Here is a 23579-nt window from a genome sequence, read left to right on the forward strand (position 1 = left end):
TATGCATAACAACTATAATAATACAATAATATATAGACAGTCTGGAACCTGGTGGGATTTTCTGGAAAATGTCTGCAAGGAACTGAGAAAGACAGTCATCACACACTGCCACCCCCTGGTCTGGTGTGGTATTGCAATTACTCAAGCCCTTTAGCTGCCTCCAGCTGGCCAGCACTTTGGATGACGCTGGAGACCGAGCACATCCCATCATAAGTCATCAAGCTACTGCAGGAAAATTACAACGGATCATCGTGCCAAATACACATTCAAAACGAGTTGTCGACTGAACTCGCCATTTGCACTGGAGTTCTCCAGGGAGACGTCGCCTCACCGCTGCTCTTCAACATAGTACTTGACGCCATTATGAAGAAAGTCTTCGGGGGCAGACGCGGAGTCCAGTTCGATGAAAATGGCACTGTGACAGATCTAATGTTTGCAGATGACAGCAGTGTGCTGGCTGAGGATGACGCCGAAGTCACGGATGCTCTCTACAAGATCGCCCGCGTCGCTCAGTCATATGGATTGAAGATAAACATTGAAAAGACAAAAGTGCTGACAACAGATAGATCGCCTGCAAATGTCCACCTTGATGGCATCCAAATACAACAAGTCCAGTAGTTCAAATACCTTGGCTCACTGATCGAACAGAAGAAAGTCGCGTCCACGGCAGAGATCCTCAGTCGAATAGGTCAAGCAACCACAGCATTCGCTTCTCTAAAGTGGTGCTTGTGGAAGCCAACAAATATTTCCACTCCGACCAAAATCCGCCTTTTCTGGACGCTGATCCTGCCGATTCTACTTTATGGATCCGAAACGTGGACGATACTCAACAAACTCGAAGTCTGCCAGATGTGTTGCCTCCGGCAGATATTACGAGTATCACTCCGAGACCGCCTTCGAAATGAGGACATCCGACGGAGATGTGACAACCTACCACCAATCGAGGAACAAATTCAAACACGTCGACTGCGATGGTTTGGTCATGTATGTCAAATGGATGCGAGCCGACTACCACACCAACTCCTCTGGCGTAAACGACCCACCCAGTGGCGAATCCAACGAACGGCACCGAAGAAAACATGGCTAAAACAGGTCAAAGATGACATCAGAAATTGAAGAATAAATCTCGACGAGGCCAGAACAATCGCCAACGATTGTCATGCATGGAAGCGAGTTGTGAAGGAGATCCGAAAACCATTGGCACCCACAGCAGCGTATGGGCTTAAGAACTGATCTGGACCCAACGCCAGCTACGGATCAGAGAGAGAGAGAGAGTGCTGCCTCCTACTCGCACGTGTGTGACAAGGTATAAGTTAGAACATAAGAAATCTGACAAACAAGAGGGGACCATTCATTACACTTGACACTCATTTGTTTAGCTAATTGCTAAGCTGTCCCAATATCTCATCCAGATCTTTCTTAAAGGTTGTCAAAGTTCCTGTTTCAACTCCATGGCTCAGCAGTATGTTTCAGATTCCTATAACTCTTTGCATTAAGAAGTGCTTCCTGGCTTCAGTCCTAAATGCACTTCCTCTTAGTTTCCTTTGGCATTCATGACTACACGATTTACTGTTGAGTTGGCAGGATTCTGCAGGATCTGTCTTATTAATGCCTCTGAGAACTTTGAAGTCCTGGATTAGGTCCCCACACAGTCTCCTGTGCTCGAGACTCTAGACAGGTTTTATTCTCTGAGTCTGTCGCAGCAGGACATGACGTCAGGTCCTGGGATGCACCAGGTTGCTTTCCTCTGCACAGCTTCACATGCTGCTGTGGTTATTCTGTAGTGTGGTGACCAGATCTGCACACAATACTCCAGAGGTGGTCTCACTAGTGTGTTATATAATCCAAGTGTAACATCTCATCATTTGTATTGAACATCTTAATGCTATAACTTAATATTTTACTTGCCTTTTTAATTGCTTCTGCACATTGCTTAGATAAGTGATTCTCAACTGGGAAGCCGTGGTTCCCTAAGGAGCTCAAGTAAACTTGCAAGGTTACTGAAAATAAGTCAATGACAAGAGACACAGAAATGGAATTAATCAGTCACTTCCCTCAAGACTAGTGGTGAGTGGCTCTAAAAATGACCATTGAATTCTTCAGCAGCTGCTCCCTCCATGCCAGTCAGGTCTTCTACAGTGGCTCACATGCTCAGCTGCTTCATCCCCTTGGCCTACATGTACACACACACACCTGGGGTTAGAGATAACCCGCCTGCCACACTGTTTTCTGGTTTGTAAGTCGACTCAAAGCCATGTGACCGAAGCACTCTTGTTAAGTCGGCTTCTCCAGGAATTTCCATCCTCTCAGACAGTCTGTGGCCACCTAAAGAAGGTTTTAATAACGGGGTACACATAAGAAGCAGATCTAGGAAATAACCCAATAATTAGAAGTGATGTCTTCAGCAACATAAGAAAGCAAATACAACTGATAGCCACTGCAGTAGATGGTCACAAGAAAGGTGCCATCTTGGACTTGTAATTGGTACATAGCGCCTCCACTGGGGCATATGTGAAATGTGGTCCTGAATATGAAAATAAATCATTGAGAGAGCTGCTGTGCTGTGCTGTCTGTCAGTCTGTAACTCTCTGTGTCTTCTCTCACTCTTGTCTCTCTATCGCTACAGGTTGTCTCGTTGTGGTCTCGTCTCTGAATGTCTTCTCACCTCTGAGTCCTGCTCGGCCCTCTCCTTGGCACTCTCTGCTGAACACTCGCGACTGACGGATCTCGACCTGAATGGCAGTGAGCTGGAGGACTCAGGAGTGTCTGAGCTCTGTGAGGGGCTGAAGAGCAAACACTGCAAATTAGAGAAACTGAGGTGAGGACGCTCTTCTGAATGTAATTATTACATCTTCATGGAGATTAGTATTACAGAGACACAAAGGCCATGTTTAGATAAACTGACTGCATGTCAGTCTGCAGTGTCGTTTAACTCATCAGATCTGCTGAACTGTTTTTATATGAATATCAGAATTGTCCACTAACACTCACTGTCAGTCACTGTATCGGTCTTCACTTCATCTCTCTTGTTCTCCACAGTCTGACCTCGTGTCTCCTCAAATCTGGATGTTGCTCAGTTCTCTCCTCAGCTCTCTCTGATGAACACTCACAGTTAATCGAGCTGGACCTGAGCTACAATGACCTGGAGGAATCAGGAGTTAATGAGCTTTGTGAGGGGCTGAGGAGCAAAAACTGCAAATTACAAAAACTGAGGTGAGGAATCAAATAGGATGTCTGTGGATGTATGGGATTGCAGAAACTTCATGGATCCTGGGATTTAAATGGAATGAAAAGGGCCATGTTTAAACTGAAATAATAACCTCAGGCAAGTCTGTAGCGTCAAATGAGTAGTAAGACTTCAAAAGTTTTAATTTGTTTTTGTTATTTTTTCTATCACAATTTGCACTATCACTCGCTCTATAGCCCTATTTAGACTGATGAAGTTTTAGAGCTGGATGTCGGGTAAAATAATTCTTACCAGAGGACAACTTCAATTTTAGTCCTGTCCGAATCTCTCATATCAGTAACATTTTACAGATTTTAAAGATTACTGAGACTATTACCTTCTATAAAAAGTCTGTGTAAAATAAGCCCGGGTTAAACAAGTCATAATCAAATCGACATGCCAGTAAGATTTCATAATTTAAGCAATTCAGATGGGACTAAATTTACAGACGTCCTCTGGGAATAATAACATTAGCCAGTGCCTGTAGTGGAAAAAAAAAGAACTGCAGGTAATAGTTGTGCAAACTAAATAACATGGGGAGAGGGGGTGTCATATCTCATTATAGACCCAAAGGAACCCTAATACACAGAGTTTATATAGAAAAGCGGGTGAGTGATGGTGGAGGATGGGGTCGGTCCACCTTGGTGGTATAAACAGACATATTGTTCTTATGAATAAGGGTAGGTAGGTAGGTAGGTAGGTAGGTAGGTAGGTAGGTAGGTAGGTAGGTAGATAGATAGATAGATAGATAGATAGATAGATAGATAGATAGATAGATAGATAGATAGATAGATAGATAGATAGATAGATAGATAGATAGATAGATTCCCCACACTATGGTCTGAAGGCACAACAGAATGACTAAAAAGGAAGATAATTAAAAAAAAAAAAAAATTCTGCATTTTATTGTTGGTTTAAAGGACCACCAGTTACATTTCTTGACACACTTCTGCTGAATAATTTTTTGGCTGAATGAGTGTCAGTGACAGAGTGAGGATGTGCAGCATTGTTCACAAAAGCACTCTTCTTTCTTTTAACTCTCTCATTAGTGATAACCTCCGGGGGGTCCAGAGTGCATCCCATAACTGAGGCTGCCCTTTAAATTAGCATGTTCATTCAGTAGGCCTCCTTTGAAGTGATGTTACCCACCCAGCACACCACAATGGTCATCACAGAGGTGTAGAAAATGTGAAGGATGTCACTTCCTATGTCAAAGGAACACAGTCTACTGAGGAAAAAGAGTCTGCTCTGCCCTTTCTTCTCTAGTTCCTGTGTTCTGAGACCAATCCAACCTGACATTAATGTGGACCCCCAAGTTCTTGTATGAATGGACCACCTCTACATCCACACCATGAATAGTGTCTGGATATAGAGGCTCTTTGGTCTGGCGAAAGTGAATCAGTAGTTCCTTGGTTTTGTTGATGTCATCCTCCAATAAGTGACGAATCATCTGAAGATTTCTGCAAGTGACAAGACCAGATGTTATATTTATAGTCATGGGTGTACGGAGTGAAGAGCTCAAAATCACACAAGGAATGCCACAATAGGCTTTAACAGGCCTTGTTTTTTTTTAACCTACAAAAACTTACAAAAACACCCTTGTAGGGACAAAATGGAAGAGGTCCACACAATCCTTGAGTCACACAAACTGCAGTCTGCCCCACAGATTGTCCGTCATCTAGGACACCACTGGCGCATCTACCTTCATATCTCTGAATTGACCCCTTAACAGGGATCAGACAGAGAATTGCCTCTTCCACTCCAGTCTTTGTCCAACAGTCAAACTACAGCGGACGTAGGTGGCCTACCACAAGAGGACTCCTATAGTCCATGACCAGCAGCATCGCTAACATTTCCACTTATTAGCTCTCCTTCTGTTAGTTCTGCTAGTCTAAAAGCAGGTTGTTTCAGTAAGACTTGAGATGGGGGGGGGGTCCCTTGTGGAGTTTGGTGGAACTTGTCTTTGCATATTACAAAGTGGAATAGCATAAAAGGAGGCTCAGCTCTTAAATATCAAGGGCTGCAGGAGATCTTTAAATGAAGTAGAGGTAATTCTCACAGATTACCGGGGCTGAACACCTGAGGTCAGGGGACAAAGCCATTGAGGCACCCCCCAGTGATGCCACTGTCCAGGACCAGCCTCTCAGACATCTTCATGATGTGAGAAGTGCCACTGTTCTGTAATTAGTAGGTGAAGAGGTGCCTGCCAGATGTTATTCACAGCAGTGGCACTTTCTGGAGCCTTATGGACAGACTGAACAGGTGACAGAGGACACCACAAAGTTGGTCAACACAGGTCTTAAGAACTCGAGGACAAACCCCATCTGGTCCTGCAACTTTTCCTGTTTGCGACTTCCTGAGTTGTCTCCTTACTCGGTCATCATTTAGGGAGAGCCATTGCTGATGCCCAGAGGAGAACTCATAACTGGCCATTTCAGCTGAAGTTGTAGGAGATGTTGATGGTGTGGGGAGACTGGCCATTGCAGGGAAGTGGCAGTGGGAGGGAAGGTCTATTAAAAATTAGTTCAGGATGTTAGCTTGGTCCACATTTCCTTCCAGCACCTGAGCCCTGAATGTGATCTGAGCTAACAGTACACATACATTAACTAAAGGGAATTGATAATGGCCAGAACTTAGTACCGGTGCACACCAGCACAATTCAACCAAAAAAAGAAAAAAATTAATTCCATTAACAATTACAGAGGTCATCAAGAAATAATTAATTTCCTCTACCTGTGGTGTTAAACCGATTCGGACTCAGGTCATTGCTTGTGTCTTTACTTTGTCTCTCTTTATCCCTACAACCTGTCTTATTGTGGTCTCACCTCCTCATGTTGCTCAGCTCTCTCCTCATCTCTTTCTGCTCCACACTCACGACTGTCCGATCTCAACCTGAGTAGAAATAAACTGGAGGATTCAGGAGTGGATCAGCTGTGTGAGGGGCTGAGGAGTGTAAACAGTAAATTAGAGAACCTGAGGTGAGTGAACAAAGAGTGAGTGCGTTGGTTTGAGTGATTCTGGATGTTGGTTTTATCAGTTTAATTATTTCCTCTTTATGAATGGTAGTATTTAAGAGACATGAAATAAAAGACCATGTTTAGATTTGGTGACCCAGGTCAGACGGAAATGTCACCTGACCTGTCAGATCTGCTGATCTAACTTTTACATGAATATCAGAATTGTTTCAACACTCACTCACTGACTGTGTCTTTACCTTTCTCTCTCTTTAACTCTCTAGCCTGTCAGATTGTCGTCTCACCTCCACCTGTTGCTCATCTCTCTCCTCTTCTTTCTCTTCTCCAAACTCACAACTGACTGAGCTGAGCCTGTTTGAAAATAAGCTGGGGGATTCAGGAGTGAATTGACTGTGTGAGGGGCTGAGAAATGAATATTAGAAATACTGAGGTGAGGAGTCAAGGAGTGTGTCCTGGTATTAAGAATTGCATCCTAGCAGGTTTATGGATGTCAGTATGAAGGAGACATGGGATTACAGGACACGTTTAAATGTGTTGACTTCATGCCAAGCTGTAGGGTCCCCCGAGTCCAAGAGTGAAGCGAAGCGGAGCAGGGGGGCTGAGAGAAAGCCACCCTGACGTCACACATGCAAAAGTGTGCTGGTACAGCTTAGAAGATGTCCCATCAGCAGAGTGGGGAGTTCCCCTCTCATGGCTCAGAGAAATGTGAGAGCTTCATGGCTCGTGAGGAGCACTTCAATGTGGATTCTTGAGCAGACACTGTTTGTGTGTTTTGGTGTTATGAATTTAATTTGATCAAATTAATGGATGAGAGTCTGTAGTTCTGGGATGCCAGGTAGCCACACAAAAACTTGAACATTAGTGGTGTACTGATCAGGTCCACACTGACTGTCTTCTAGTCCACTGAAGAAGTGAAAGCTCATTCATAAGATTTCTCTTGTTTAATTAAGATGTTGTACGTCCTGACTTTGTGATGGTACTGCTCCCTGCGGGTCAAATTTAGTATTGCTGATCTTGACTCCTTCACATTAGATTGATCAGATCTCTATTTTCTCACATGTTCTAACTTGCACTTCTATCTCCTCCACAGGGTACAGCATAATAAGATCAGTGAGGAAGTGAAGAGGAGCCTTCAGTCGCTGGTGGAGGAGCTGAACAGATCAGGACGGAGGGTAGAGATCTCTACATGAGAAGAGCAGACATTAAATAACTGTGATGAACGACTTGGAACAAGATGCTTGGGTATGATTCAGAGAAGTCGTTTCTACATTAGTAGGTAACAACAAAGATCCAAATAGTGAACAATGTGTATGTTGAGTTTAAGGAATTGGCTTAAAGCATGAGTCTCAAAGTTTTGATTTTTGGAAATGTATTTGGAATTTTTACCTGAAAACCTTCACGCTGTGTGAAGATCAGGGTGAAAGATTCCATCAGGATATCAAGGACATGGTAAGAAGAGAACGGGGATGTTGGGATGACAGTATGATGGTGAGTTGTGCAGGATAATTCATAGGGACACACCAGAAAAAGCAGACACACGACAAGCAACCAGATGAAAAAGCTAGGTGACGAAAACTGGACAAGTAATATAGGATGTCAATGTCTATGTATTGTTGTGTTCTTCAAATACACGGTTAACAATATTAGATTGACGTAATATGTTTATGCTGAATTGATTTCCAACAATATGGTACACTTGAGTAATTCTAATTAGATTTTAGTTGTACTTAAATGTGACATGATGAAAACACGCTAATTATGTTTTTATTCTATTCATGAATGTAAATAAAAATAATTCACAATTAAAAGCTTTTTTTCATTAATTAAAGACAAGTGTAGTGGAAATCTAGATCTGACTTTCAGATTTTTTAAAAACATTTTTATTTCAGTTTTAGTTACCAAAGTTTTTTCTTTTTTTAGCACCATGTTTCATTTTAATTAATGGAAAAATAACTGCTTATTTACGCCTCTGTCCATCTTACTGATGTTCTAATTTATTGTAATCAAGAACTCCATGTTAACAGGTACTTGTAAATGTTCAAGTTTTATTTCCAAGAGTTTGGAAATGAGGAGAAGAAGGAGAAAAACAAGAAGAAAGAGCTGTTTAATGAGATATTATTATAATATGGTTGCTTGACAGATGGTTGAGACCCACAATTCCTTTGTTCTATTTTAGTCTGTTGCTTTGTTGGACATTGGCCTGTGAAGGTAATGGTGGCTGACCACTGTCCTCTGATTCTGAGCCAGATTGCTTTTAAACATTTTATTGGCTTTTGTTCAGTGATCTTGTCACACACCTTAACTTATACACATCCATCCATCCATTATCCATTCTGCTATATCCAAACTACAGGGTCACGGGGGGTCTGCTGGAGCCAATCCCAGTCAACACAGGGTACAAAGAAGGAAACAAACCCCGGCCAGGGTGCCAGCCCACCACAGGGCACACACACACACGCCCACCAAGCACACACTAGGGACAACTTTGGATCGCCAATGCACCTAACCTGCATGTCTTTGGACTGTGGGAGGAAACCCACGCAGACACGGAGAGAACATGCAAACTCCACGCAGGGAGGACCTGGGAAGTGAACCCAGGTGTCCTAACAGCGAGGCAGCAGCGCTACCAGTGCACCATCATACCACTCACCTTATACACATACTTTATATATTTAGTTCTTTCAAAATATTCACATGTTTAACACACAACAATTAAATAATGAAATAAATGAGACACTAGGCTATTGTTTGCAACACTTTCTTCCTTAGTCTTGCCCTTAGTTCCTTCTGCTTCATTCGGCGTATATGGCAGCAGTCTTCCACCAGTGAATTTGTTCCGTTGAAAAGGCTTCATCTTCATTCCACTTGATATTGATGGTACAGCAAGTAGTGAACCAGGTCTTCAGTGGTCATCCTTGTTTTCATTTTTTACTTCTGGGTGTCAGGTGATTTACAACTTTGGGAAGTCAATGGTCGAGTAGCTGGAACTTGTGGCCAGCAAGTCACATTTGATGGAGTGTGACTGTTTTCTAGCTTTAGTAAAATGTTCCCTTGTAGGATATTGTAGTTGGCAATTTGTAACGGTAGGAGATGTCAAATACTGTATGTACTTTAAGCATCTTACGTAGAACGTGTTGAGACGATTGTCTATGGTCTTGGTTGCTTGTGACGTCTTACTGGCATTGATGGCAGTTGGTACAATGCTGTTATACAACCAGATTTTGGAAATGCAGTTGATTGACATCGTTGACCAGATTTGGCACATGCATTGGAATTCTGTCACTACTTGGCTGATCCTCTGGTATGTGTGTTCATTCGCTCCACTGTTCTCTACGATAATACTATCCAAGTATGTGAATAAGGCTACTTGTTAATTGCCTTTCATCCCACAGTGATGTGCATATTCACTCTCATGACTTTCGGTTTCTTGGTGTTGAATCAAAGTCCTAGCTTTCCTGCTTCTTGTTCCAGCCGTATAGTCATGTTGTGGATACCCAGTTTTGTTTCCACTAGCAATGCCACATTGTCCACAAAATCTACATTGGTAAGTCAGGTGGTTTTGCTCCACAGGATACCAACTCTTACTGTATACTACTTATTGCTTGTCTTGGGGAAAAATCCATAAGCAAGTTGAAAAGGAATGGAGAAAGAATACATCCCTGTCTGATGCTGGTCTGGATGGCAAATTCATCTATTAATATTTCTTCAGTCTGCAGTATGTGGAGTTCTGATATAAATCTTGGAAAATATTGATATAATGCTGCTGGATCCTGCAGTGTCATAGGATTTGCTGCAAGGTTTCATGGTGGATGCTGCTGAAGGCTTTCATGACATCAATGAAATTGAGCAATGCTGTTTCCTGATATTCAGCGCCTTGTTCAATGATGTTTCATAGCACAATTATATGCTTGCTGTATGATTGGCCTCCTCAGAATCCTGTCTGCTCTTTGCACAGTAATACGTTGATCGTGGCACAACACAGATTGTGTAGAAAAACTAGTGGTATTCTTCACTTCAATTTTAATTTATCACTGAAAGAATATAGTTAATAAATTTAATCATACAAAAAGCGAACATTAAAATGTGACTGCTGCATATGGCCTTTATCACATGGTGGAAATATCCTGCCACCTTCAGAGTAATGACATGGGCTACTCTGGAGTGAGGATGGAGTTTGCTGATTGATTTATCATTTCTCCAATCCACAGCAACTTCTAAAAAATATGAATCAAGGATTTATTTCTGTACTCAACAACTTCATTTATCACTCAAGCGTAAATATGATCTGGGCCTGGTGATTTGTTTGATTTCATTCTATTTAATCTGAGCAGCACTTTTCCCTTTAAAATTTCTAAATCCCTCAGTACCTCCTTAGTAGTCCCTGTTACTGCTCTGAGGTTATCCACTTGCTTACATGTGAAGACCTCAGAAAAAAAAAACATTTTTATCTGCTTTTTCGTTGTCTGTATCTTTTAATTTCCCTTTACTATTCCATTCCTTGACTGCTCTTTTAGTACTAAAACACTGAATGAATCTCTTTGGCTCATCTTTCACCTTATCTGCTAAATTCCTCTCTGACTGCTGTTTAGCTTTACTCTTCCTAAGGGTTGCTCTCATGTTTTCATAAACCCTATGATTCACATTGGAGTTATTAGTCATATGCGCCTTATTCATTTGTTTTTTTCCTTTCCAGCTTCTTTTTTACATCTTTAATTACCCACAGTGGATAGTTTTGTTGTTTTTAATTTCCTACTAATTCCAGATTTAGGGGTGGACCTGCCCTGCATTATATGTAAAACTTTTTAATCCTGTTCCATACTTTTAAATCTTATCCCAGTCCATCCTCCTTTGTCTTTACTTTATCTCCTGAAAATATGCCCTACCAAAGCTAAATTTAACAGTTTTAGTCTTGTCATCTGCACTTTTTCAAAATACTGAGAGCTGTAGTATATTATGGTCACTTGACCCTAGTGGTTCAATCACCTCTACATCCTCAAATCTATCCTGGTTATTACAAAACACAAAAACAGACAGCGGTGTTGGTGCTTTAACATACTGTGTTAAAAACAGTCACTTATTACTTCTGAAAACTCCAGGGGCCTCATGTATAAATGGAGCGTACGTACAAAAATGTTGTGTATGGCCATTTTTACGCTCATGTTAAGATGTATTAAAACTAAGCTTAGTGCAAAGCTACACACATTTTCACGGCAGCGTCACACCACGTGTATGCATGTGTCTGTTCGGTTTTGTAAGCGGGTGGTACACAGCGTCATAGCAGTGATTCTGTTTCTGTGTGGTCTCCCTTTCTTTTTTAGATTTGCATCCATGACAAGGGCTTTATCAAATACACCAAAATGAATTGCGTATTGTTTACAAATTTAAGGCACTTGATTGTAATCATTATATAACAATATAACGGTACACAGAATGGCCAAACTATTCCAACTGCCATGGCTGCTGTAACATTGTTAGAAGACATTGCAAATGGAAGAATTAAAAGAGAGCGTATATTCACATATCATACTGATTTCTTGTCCCATGATGAAGACTGGCTTCTAAGTCAATTTCTGTTTCCAAAAGCTATACTCTTGGAGCTGTATGCTGAACTGGTGCCGGCTTTAAAAAAGGCATATTTTCCTGTTCCTTTGTAAGTTCTGTCCCTCATCAGGTTTTTAGCCACAGGTGCTTTTCAAAGTGAAGTGGCATCACAGAGTTGCACCATGTCATCTGTATGGGATGGCATTAGCCACTTGCTGTCCAGATATACAAGATTTCCTTACCCTGTGGTTGAACATGCAGACATCATAGGGCAATTCTCAGTAATGTCCAGTTTTCCTAAATGTAATGCACGTACATTGCTATAAAGTCACCTTTGGAGAATGATTTTGCTTATGTAAATAGAAAGCATTTCCACACTACTATGTGCTGCTCTATACTCCACAGAAATTGTGTAGTATTGTACAAGCATATAGCATGCTGTATAATGTGGCATACAGTCATTGCTTACCCGTACCTGAGCTTGACCCAGCAAATGACCAGAGGATGTTGATAGAGAAGTTTAGAGAAGGCCAGAAGAAGTTGCATTGCGTCTTTGTGGACCTGGAGAAAGCATGTGACAGGGGGCCTGAGAGGGGCTGTGGTATTGTATGAGGAAGTTAGGAGTAGCAGAGAAGTACGTAAGAGTTGTACAGGATATGTACGAGGGAAGTGTGACAGTGGTGAGGTCTGCGGTAGGAGTGATGGATGCATTCAAAATGGAGGTGGGATTACATCAGGGATCGGCTCTGAGCCCTTTCTTATTTGCAATGGTGATGGACAGGTTGACAGACGAGATTAGACAGGAGTCCCCATGGACTATGATGTTTGCTGATGACATTGTGATCTGTAGCAGTAGTAGGGAGCAGGTTGAGGAGACACTGGAGAGGTGGAGATACAGTGCATCCGGAAAGTATTCACAGCACATCACTTTTTCCACATTTTATTATGTTACAGCCTTATTCCAAAATTGATTAAATTCATTTTTTTCCTCAGAATTCTACACACAACACCCCATTATGACAACATGAAAAAAAATTTACTTGAGGTTTTTGCAAATTTATTAAAAATAAAAAAACTGAGAAATCACATGTACGTAAGTATTCACAGCCTTTGCCATGAAGCTCAAAACTGAGCTCAGGTGCATCCTGTTTCCCCTGATCATCCTTGAGATGTTTCTGCAGCTTAATTGGAGTCCACCTGTGGTAAATTCTGTTGACTGGACATGATTTGGAAAGGCACACACCTGTCTATTTAAGGTCCCACAGTTGACAGTTCATGTCAGAGCACAAACCAAGCATAAAGTCAAAGGAATTGTCTGTAGACCTCCGAGACAGGATTGTCTCGAGGCACAAATCTGGGGAAGGTTACAGAAAAATTTCTGCTGCTTTGAAGGTCTCAATGAGCACAGTGGCCTCTGTCATCTGTAAGTCGAAGAAGTTCTAAACCACCAGGACTCTTCCTAGAGCTGGCCGTCCATCTCAATTGAGCGATCGGGGGAGAAGGGCCTTAGTCAGGGAGATGACCAAGAACCCTATGGTCACTCTGTCAGAGCTCCAGAGGTCCTCTGTGGAGAGAGGAGAACCTTCCAGAAGGACAACCATCTCTGCAGCAATCCACCAATCAGGCCTGTATGGTAGAGTGGCCAGACGGAAGCCACTCCTTAGTAAAAGGCACATGGCAGCCTGCCTGGAGTTTGCCAAAAGGCACCTGAAGGACTCTCAGACCATGAGAAACAAAATTCTCTGGTCTGATGAGACAAAGATTGAACTCTTTGGTGTGAATGCGAGGTGTCACGTTTGGAGGAAACCAGGCACCGCTCATCACCATCAGGCCAATACCATCCCTACAATGAAGCATGGTGGTGGCAGCATCATGCTGTAGGGATGTTTTTCACCAGCAGGAACTGGGAGACTAGTCAGGATAAAGGGAAAGATGACTGCAGCAATGTTCAGAGACATCCTGGATGAAAACCTGCTCCAGAGCGCTCTTGACCTCAGACTGCGGTGATGGTTCACCATCTTTCAGCAGGACAACAACCCTAAGCACACAGCCAAAATATCAAAGGAGTGGCTTCAGGACAACTCTGTGAATGTCCTTGAGTGGCCCAGCCAGAGCCCAGACTTGAATCCGATTGAACATCTCTGGAGAGATCTTAAAATGGCTGTGCACCGACGCTTCCCATCCAACCTGATGGAGCTTGAGAGGTGCTGCAAAGAGGAATGGGCGAAACTGGTCAAGGATAGGTGTGCCAAGCTTGTGGCATCATATTCAAAAAGACGAGGCTGGAATTGCTGCCAAAGGTGCATCGACAAAGTATTGAGAAAAGGCTGTGAATACTTATGTACATGGGATTTTTCAGTTTTTTTTATTTTTTAAAAATTTGCAAAAACCTCAAGTAAACTTTTTTCATGTTGTCATTATGCGGTGTTGTGTGTAGAATTCTGATGAAAAAAATGAATTGAATCCATTTTGGAATAAGGCTTTAACATAACAAAATGTGGAAAACGTGATGCGCTGTGCATACTTTCCGGATGCACTGTATGCTCTGGATAGGAGAAGAATGAAGGTCAATAGGAACAAGACAGAATACGTGTATTAATGATAGGTAGGTCAGTGTAATGGTGAGGATGCAGGGTGTAGAGTTGGCGAAGGTGGATGAGTTTAAATACTTGGGATCAACAGTACAGAGCAATGGGGATTGTGAAAGAGAGGTGAAAAAGAGAGTGCAGGCAGGATGGAGTGGGTGGAGAAGAGTGTCAGTGCGGCATTATACATGAGGACCCTGCTCTTGAAATCCACTAATTGCAAAGTTAATGAAGTTAATATTCTGGTAGTTATACAGTAATTCTCCATGACTATAATATCTGTTTGTAAACTTAATTTTTGATATTAATAGAATGACTAAAATTACTTTGAAATTCCCGACTGCACCAGCGGACTATAGCACAACCCCGAATTAAAGCCTCTTTCTCTAATGCTTACCAGATGAAACCAAACGTCCTCACTAAGATGTGGCTCATTGTCCAACTGAAGAACACCTCCATTTAAATTCTGTTTTACATGAAAGACAATCCCCTCCTTTTGTTTTATATGTTCTATTATTTAGTAGGGTTTCTGTTTTTGGAATTTCACCATTTTGTTCAGCTTTATACAACTCTAGCTTACTTTATTTTTTGATACTCAAGCTATTTCAAATGTGTTAAATATTTTATTTTTGCAATTAAACTTTAGGATAGAATTTACATCCTATTGTGCATTGGTTTTTATACTGTGTTTCCTCCCTTAACCCTTTAAACTCAGCCTCATTGTTTTGGAAAAGATGGCAGGGCCAAACATGAATGCAAATTTGTTTAAAAACTCCATACAATTATCTTTTCCCTCATTGCTATAATTAAAAATACAGTAATTTTGCCATTAAAATACTGTATCGCATACCGTAACACCATGTTGCAAAGTTTTACTTCCTTCCCTCAAAGATGGTTAATTTGCTGTTTCACCGCAACATCTTCCCCTAACCTCTGCTCCAAGGCTTTCTTAAATGTCCTAATTCAATTGTGTACAATTTGACAGACAGACAGACAATCAGCTACTAAATGAGACGGGTGATTCAGCTTACAAATGATGCCACATTCAACATTCTGTGCTTGCCACTTTCTATATTTCAGTTGTTTTTTATTATTTTTTTTTTTTGTAAAAATGTTTTTGAGTCTAGCAACTATTGATGTAGTGATCTGGATAAACAGTATAGTTTCTTTACCAAATGTACCAAAGCAGTACAACCAGACATATTACTTGTAGATATTTTATAATAAATTGATTTGGGTGTTCCTGACACGTTCACTGACACTTTTGGAAATAAGAATAACATTTACAGTTAATCTTTTGGTTGAAATAAAAATGCAGATTTATCCTAAAATGTAATTCTGCTGCAACACTTCTGCAACATGACAAATTTTCCTGGTGTAAAAACACTAAACGGGTAATATCTGACAGTTATTTTAAGGGGAGAGAGAGAGAGAGCCGCGAACAGCGAGCGGACGAGCGAGCGAATGAGTGCTCACGGGCAGCTGCGAGGGCCTGGGGTGTTAGGCCGACACCCAGGCGTTTGTGTTGATGTCGCTCCCGCTGAGCGATTATGTAGCGGGAGTGACCAAGGGAAGGCAACTGGCCGCAGAGAGGCCATGGAAAGGCAGCGGAAGTCGGGAGGATTGGAGTGGCAGTCCTTGGTGTGAGCGTCCTGGAGACCAAGGAGTCCAAGTCTCGAGGCAGGGATGAGAGCCAAACCGAAGCCAGGGATCGGGAGGTCTCCAGTCTCGTAGTTGAGTGAGAAAAGGGCAGCTGCAGAGAGCGTCTCGCCTGTTGCGTGGGCCCGTACGGGAGAAGCAGGTGAGGCGCCAGCATAAAAGAAGATGCACCGGGCTTGTTGTTGTTTTGTTGTTGTTTTAAAGACTGCTCCCAAAGAAACATTTTAACCTCTGGTTTTTAAAGGATTGTGTTTTTTTCTATTTATTGGTTTTAACCTCCACGTTCTTTTATTGGATTATTTATTTATTGAATTTTGAAACTACTGCACTATTTATGGAACACTGTTTTGTTTTGATGGACAGTTTTAAATAAAAGCACTATTGCACTTTTTGCACCACCCCTTGCTCGAATTGTTTTTTTGCCTTCACTGACTAGCTCACTCGGTTTCATTATCGATGGTGTTGGGTTCAAGTGCTTCCAAACAGCAATGGAAGTGTGCAGCCCGAACCCACATCGTCACAGGTAGAATAAATAACAATGAGTGAAGGATGATGAAGTTATGGCTAGTTCAACCAAAGCAGCAGTAAATGGACAGTTTAAATCTGGCCTGTCCTAAACTCCTTGCACTCCAGTTCTTGATTGACACCTCCCCAAAACATGTGGTGCCCCTTCACTACAAAAGTAACCCATCATGATAACACAGGTCCAGATTGTTCCAAAAGGAAACCTAAACCCTTCTACCGTAAACCAAGATTTGAGCCACACATTAAGCATTTGAATTTATTCAGTCTTATCTGAACTGGCACATGGCAGAACTTTAGAGAAGCCTAGCTTGTAAGTTTGCCTCCTCATCCTAGCATTTAGCTTTTAAATTGTACTACAGAACTGAGAGACAGCCATTAAGTATGTTGTTTATTCCAACATGGACAATGACAACCACATCCACTTTCATTCTGGCCAAGATCCTATCCACCCTTCCAGGTGGACTCTCAGTCTCTGAAGCAAACCTGCTCTTCAAACCCCCTAATGATTGAGTGTTCCATTATTACAACCTCTGTCTTTCTGGGGACTGATTTTTTTAGGAGGCTTCTCATGCTGGCCTACCACCTCAGAGTTTCCACGGACCTTTAACCGCTCTATTAGGACCTGAAAATAGTTTACACCTACAACGCTGGGGTTGATGTCACAGGACAGTGTGCTTCCTTTACTTTACACCTTGTGACTGTCACCTGTTGCATATCTTTGAAGTTTTTCAAGTTTATTATTCCCTGTCTGCTTTCCTAACTTTGTGCCCATCATAGTACTTCCTTACTTTGAAGTTCTCTCCACTTACACAGTTTCTACTCCTTCCTATTACTGAACCCTTATGCTACCCTCTTAATTTCATTAAGTTTTCTGACCATTAATAACTGTTCTATCAAGTTATTTATTTATTTATTTTTACACACTGCTCACTTACTGGATATCTGACACTCTTTACTTATTCACTTGTCTGTTTCTATCACCGCGTGCCTTACTTGATATCTATCTACGTGGCAAAGAATCCTCTCTTAATCACTTTCAAGTCAGCCGCCTACCTGTACAGCTCATAAAATAAATTCTTTCTGCCTAAGGATTGAAAGTGTCTGCCCTCGCCCTTTTCACTTGTGCTAAACCTTTACAGTGCGAGTGCTATATGAGGTTCTATCCAATTATTCTTTATATGCCTTAACCATTTGCAACTAATCAATCACTGTTACTTTTAACTATTCATTGCTGTGATGCCAGTTATGTACTTATGGACTTACTGGTTATTGCAACTACTTTCAACTACTTTGCTCCTGTGCAGGCAAACAATAAGTAAAAAAAGAAAAATTGAAAAAAGCTTTAAATTTTCACTCTGTGCTCATTAGCGGCAACCAAAAAACAAACTTTAAGGAGCAAAATTTGTATTTTAATTAACTCTCACACTGCAGATACACAAAACACTCAGCACTTCCTCCAATTCCACTCATAAGGATGATGTCAGTATATCTCAGTCTCCGACCGCAGGGCCAACTCAGATTCACAGAACATCCAAACAGGAGTCCAATTAAAATGTTTTCATGATATTGAAAATCCTGCTGTGCAGACCTGGGCCTGGAGGGACACCTGATTTATTTGCTACTAGCCATGTGCACCCAACTATGTTGCTTGTGTTAAAGTCGTCTGTGAAGGATTACCTGTTTAAACGCGGCTGCCAGTCGTGAACTGGGCCCTTCATAGCACAGCATTATGATTTTTATAAGGGAAGCAAAATTACAAAAGAAAACCCTTGGATATTGATTCGATAAGAACGACCTACTCGGAATCACTGTCCGAATAGTAATTATGTGGTGGTGTAGGAGCATTTCTGTTTCTGTCCGTTCACATTCCGTCTCATTTCCTCTCGCGATGTCTCCTCAACCTTTCTCCAATCTCGCAGGTTGCTTTGTGGCAATCCAAAGAGTAAGGCAATATACACGGAGCAATGGTTATAAAAGGGGGACACATACAGTAGGTATCCAGGCTCTTTAAAGCATAAATAGGGATCACTTCACTGACATGTGAGCAAGCCACGGTACAACTGTGAGACGCGCAGCACTAGCTGGCTACAACGTAACAATAATAATTTCCAGAACGTGCTGTTACGTTGTCATTCATTTTACCCACAGTCTTTCTTTCATTCATAAGTTATGTAGGCACGTACCTTTTATCTTCGGCAATCTCATTCTCTAACCAGGCCTCAGGAGCTAACCAGCGTAACACTGTCCACCACCCCTTTCGTTATTCCGGCACATTGTTGACATCCGTGAGTAACAAGAATGTACTAAACTGGAAGGTGGTCTACGCATGCGTGGAATTCGCGAACAAACAAAGATCAAGATCAAAATGAAGATCTCTTTAGTTAATTTAAAGCACAACAATTTGTTTAGTTTGAATGTCTGTGTTTTGAGGTGTGACTGGCGTACTACAGTCTTCAGTAGTATAAGCCTTGAGGAGATTCTTAATGCAATGCCTATGTTTTAGCTGTCTCTCTACTGCCTTCTAGTGCTTCTTCTTCTAATTAATTCGTGGACAAACAAAGATCAAGATCCAAATGAAGATTATATATAGAGATTAGCTATTTTGTAGGCTAAGGGATGACAGATGTGAGGGCAATGGCGACCTCAAAGCTCTTCAGGTTTGCCCTGCAGTTCCAGATCTCTGGTCCTAGTGTTTGATGTTGAGACTTTACTGGGTGTGGTCTCCATTCATGGTTGATTGGAGTTTTTTTTTGTTTTTTCTGTCCACCCTGGCCATCGGACCTTACTCTTATTCTATGTTAATTAATGTTGACTTATGTTTATCTTTTATTGTGTCTTCTATTTCTCTATTCATTTTGTAAAGCACTTTGAGCTACATTTTTTTGTATGAATATGTGCTATATAAATAAATGTTGATTGATTGATTGATTGATTATCTCACAGACGTGTAGCTGACATCCTTAACCCTGCTTAGCTATTCAATGAAAGCCCTAAGTTAACACCACTCCTTAAGTTCTGAAAACAGAAAAATCTAAGAACCTTGTTTATTAAAGCACAAAAATAAAATGCAAAGCTAATAATTAAATTCAAATGATTTCCATTATAATACTTTTAGTTTTGCCTGCTTTGACTAATAGTCTCTATAATTGAGTTAAAATATTAGTAACAGAGAAAATGACTTTCTTACAACAATTCAGCAGTGATGACACAGAATCAGACCCTCATATCTAATCTTACAGGCTATTGATATGAATTTAAAGCGTATTAAATACACAGGGTACAATGACAATATTAAGAAATAAAAATATATATTCTTTATATTATAAGTGAAAGAATAATATTTCATTATCAGGCTATTTATATGAGTGCAGAGTTCCTTAAATACAGAGAGCAGAGTTACTCACTGAAAATTCAGAATCTTCATTGTTTTCTACATTACACCACTGGTAACTCTATCGATTTAAATTAAAAGGATTAATTTTCTTCACAACTTTGTAAATTCTCACACTTCAAATTTAACATTGCAATACTTTCAATGCTCTGCGGAGTGCGGCTCTACGTGCTCTGATATGTTAAAATGAACATTTGAAGTGGGCCACTCCTGCTGCTGCTTGTACTGATTGATGGTCTCTTTTCGTCACTTTGTCCTCCTCTGTCGAGTTGCCACACCACATTGTCTCATATCAGTTTATGTTAATTATCTTCACGGTGTTAAATGAATACTATAAAGCTGAGGCCAGACACTTGGTGGCGCTGTTATCGTGGCTGTCATATAATCATTGAGCCCTGAGATGGAAACACTAAGGAAAGAATAGTGCTTTGTGTCAAAGGTCAGCTTGTGCACTTCTACAAGTACTTGGGGGTCCACATTAACGGCAGGTTGGACTGGTCTCAGAACACAGAGAAAATATAAAGAAAGGGCAGAACAGACTCTTTTTCAGCAACCACAAGTGGTGGAGTGAAGAATCAGACAACAGAGATAAAAGGGAATTGAGGGAAAGGAGCTTAGAAATAAACAGAACATTACGAGGTCAGAGAAACATAGAGACAAGTGAAGCAAACAAAGCAAAGGAAGACTGGTGAGGAGATGGTTCAGCGTCTTTTAGTGTAAAATTCAGTCAAGATATATGAGAGAGTCTTCGCCCAGTATCAACAAAAGATAACAAAACAAGATGGAGCCTACAAATGCATGAGGTAACAGACTCAAACCTGTTACAGTTAATGAACTGCAGGATTCTGCAGAGGCCCTGCTCAGACTCACTGATCCAAGGATCCTGTTAGACACCCAGTTATACAGGGTAGGATTCAAAAGTAATGAGCCTCATTTTATTCTGACGTGAATGTACCTCGCGCCCACTTGCCAGCGACGGCGACGGTGGGTGTTGGCTTCACAACGTAACGGAGCTCCTAATCGGAGCAGTAGGATCAGCCTTGACAGGAACCCCTGTGTGGTAGTGTGTTACATGGTGGAATGGAAAGTTCATTAGAGCAACGGTACGCGATCAAGTTCTTCGGAGTGAAGGAGATCATCCACTATGAGTTTGTCCCGCAAGGACAGACCCTGAATGCTGCTTACTACTTGGAAGTCCTAAAAAAGGCTGAAAAGAAGCGTCGCGCGCAAGCAAAGGGACATTAAGGACAGCTGGAAGCTTCACCACGATAACGCACCCAGCCACACCGCCTTCATCGTGAGCGCCTACCTGGCCTGGGTGAACGTTCCGGTGGTCCTCCAGCCTCCCTACAGTCTGGACGTGTCGCCTTCTGACTTCTCGTTTCCGTGCTTAAAATCAGCGCTGAAAGGAAAACGCTTTGACTTGATCGAGGACATCCAAGCAAATGTCAAGGCAGCCCTTGCAACCATCCCGGAACAGGCCTACATGGACGCCTTTGAGTCATGGAACAGCCGCCAACAAAAGTGTATTGATGCAGGAGGTGCCTATTTTGAAGACTATTAATTAGTTGTACCGATTTGCTCAATAAATTTGTCTTTTTGAACAATGGCTCATTACTATTGAATCTAACCCTGTAAAGTGTGGAATTGTGTGGAAGACATGTCAGGGAGAGACTTCTAGGGTATTAAATGAGTGAAGTGATGTGGAGTTAACTTGCACTTTGTTTCCTCCACAGCTTGTACTCTTCAGAGAACACTGAGAAGGTGAAAAGGAACCTGAAGTCACTACAAGAGGAATTGATCAGATCAGGATGGTGGATAGACATCTTTACATGAGAAGAGCAGCTTTGTGACCAGACTGACCGCCCAGTGATGAAGATTTATCTTTGGACTTTCTCCAACTTATTATTTTAAAGATTTGACTCAGAACTTTATTTGTCATCAGGGGAAATTAGGGCATTTTAAAGAGGTTCTTTAAATGAATAAATACATAAATAGATTGATATACACACACACTGCGGTCTGAACACACACCAGTATGACTAAAAAGGAAGAAAAGTTTAAAAAGAAAGAAAAGAAAAACTCTGATGGTCACAGTCACATGTGGCATTATTCAGGCGTATTGCTGTAGGTATAAAGGAGTCCCCACTGTGTTTATTGACACACTCCTGCTGAATGATTTGTTGGCTGGAAGTCCTCACTGCTGGTGTGGTGTGTCACAGAGAGGATGTACCTTATTGTTCATAATGGCGCCCAGTTTTGTTTTAATTCTCTCCTTTGCTGTTGCCTACAGGGGGTCCAGAGTCGCTCCTATTATTGAGCCTTCTCTTTTAATTAGCATGTTGAACTGGTGGGCCTCTCCTGAAGTGATGTTACCAGCCCAGCACACCTTAGCATAGAGGACTGCAGTGGCCATCACAGAGTTACAGAAGAAGTGAAGGATGAGAGGGGAGTCCTAGTGGGTCTACAAATCTGCTCTATGTGTCGGCCTATATTCAGCCAATAAATGTGTTTTGAAATGCTTTCCTTCATCTTGGACCCCCAAGCCGTGGATGTGAGCAATTTTTAAAACTGTCTCTCTATTCTGTTCGATCTGCCTATCCCCAATGCAATCAGAAATCACCCAATACAAGAAACTATCCTTAATTAAAAAGTGTTCTGTTTTAACGTTTGAGTCCTACCTCTCCATGTAGTTAGAGTCATCCACAACATGGGCTTGTTTGAGTACAAAGTCTGTACTGCTGTCGGCTCGTTGCAGGCAGGCATCTCTGTCTGAGTGGCAGTCTCTGCTTCTTCTCCCCCCACTATGGCTTCGCCGGGGTCTGTAGCTGTTGTCCAGTTTGGAGAGGATGATGGTGCAAGCGAATGGGTGGTGAAGTCTGCCAGCTGTCACGGGTCCTCACTTGAGGATCCATCTCCCACCTCACTGGACAACTGAGGTTCAATTTCCACTCTGCTCCTTGATTGACGTTGTGAGCCCCTCTCTATCCATTGTGGAGGGAGGTGCTCTGCAGGTGGCCAAGGCCTGTGGGAAGAGGACATTCCTCTTCCCTATTAGAAGAGGCCAGAATGAAGTCTCTGAAATGGCATTCCAAACCTTAAAGTTTTTCCCTGTAAAATTTCAGAGGGAGTAAGATAGAACTGTAGAGTTCCTATGGTGTCTTCTTCCACCAGTGGTATTGGGTTGTGTCGAAGTTGGGGCCAAGTTTGGGTAGCCCCTCTGCTTCCAGATAGCTTAGGTGCCCTCTAGCCTGCGAGTCTGGTCTAGCAGCAAGTGGACTTCATTCTGGAGCAACTCATCACAAAGGTCCTCATTTATCCCTGACAGGATTGTGTCAATAGCAAGCTTCTCCACAATGCACTCGTACTTGTCTCGGCAGAACCAGCTTTGAGTCAGGTAAACCTCTATTCTGGATCTGTCTCCATATAGGGTAATCCAGGTCAATACACCACCGATAGAACTGGCATCCCTTGGCCACAGGGTTCATGGTCATAAGGAGGAGGATCTGTTGCTTCAGGAAGTCATAATCCTCAAAACTTTCGACTGGTAGTGGGATATTGTGTCCCTCTTGGGGATCCATTGATGTAAGATCCTATTTCTGGTACTATATGAGCCACTGTCTTGCACCGTAAAAAAGAGGCCTAGTCTAAGGGCTTCAAGAAAACCAGCTTTATTT

The 23579-nt window shown here is 41.8% G+C and overlaps 1 long non-coding RNA gene across 1 annotated transcript; it reads left to right on the forward strand.

The window, feature by feature from the left end:
• The first annotated feature begins 3049 nt into the window (after positions 1-3049).
• Positions 3050-22519, forward strand: LOC120533582. The gene is made up of 3 exons (XR_005634556.1): positions 3050-3213; positions 7292-7443; positions 21639-22519. It is a non-coding gene; the product is annotated as an uncharacterized LOC120533582 (long non-coding RNA).
• The last annotated feature ends 1060 nt before the right edge of the window (positions 22520-23579 follow it).

Source organism: Polypterus senegalus, chromosome 8, assembly GCF_016835505.1.
Source record: "Polypterus senegalus isolate Bchr_013 chromosome 8, ASM1683550v1, whole genome shotgun sequence".
Taxonomy (NCBI): domain Eukaryota; kingdom Metazoa; phylum Chordata; class Cladistia; order Polypteriformes; family Polypteridae; genus Polypterus; species Polypterus senegalus.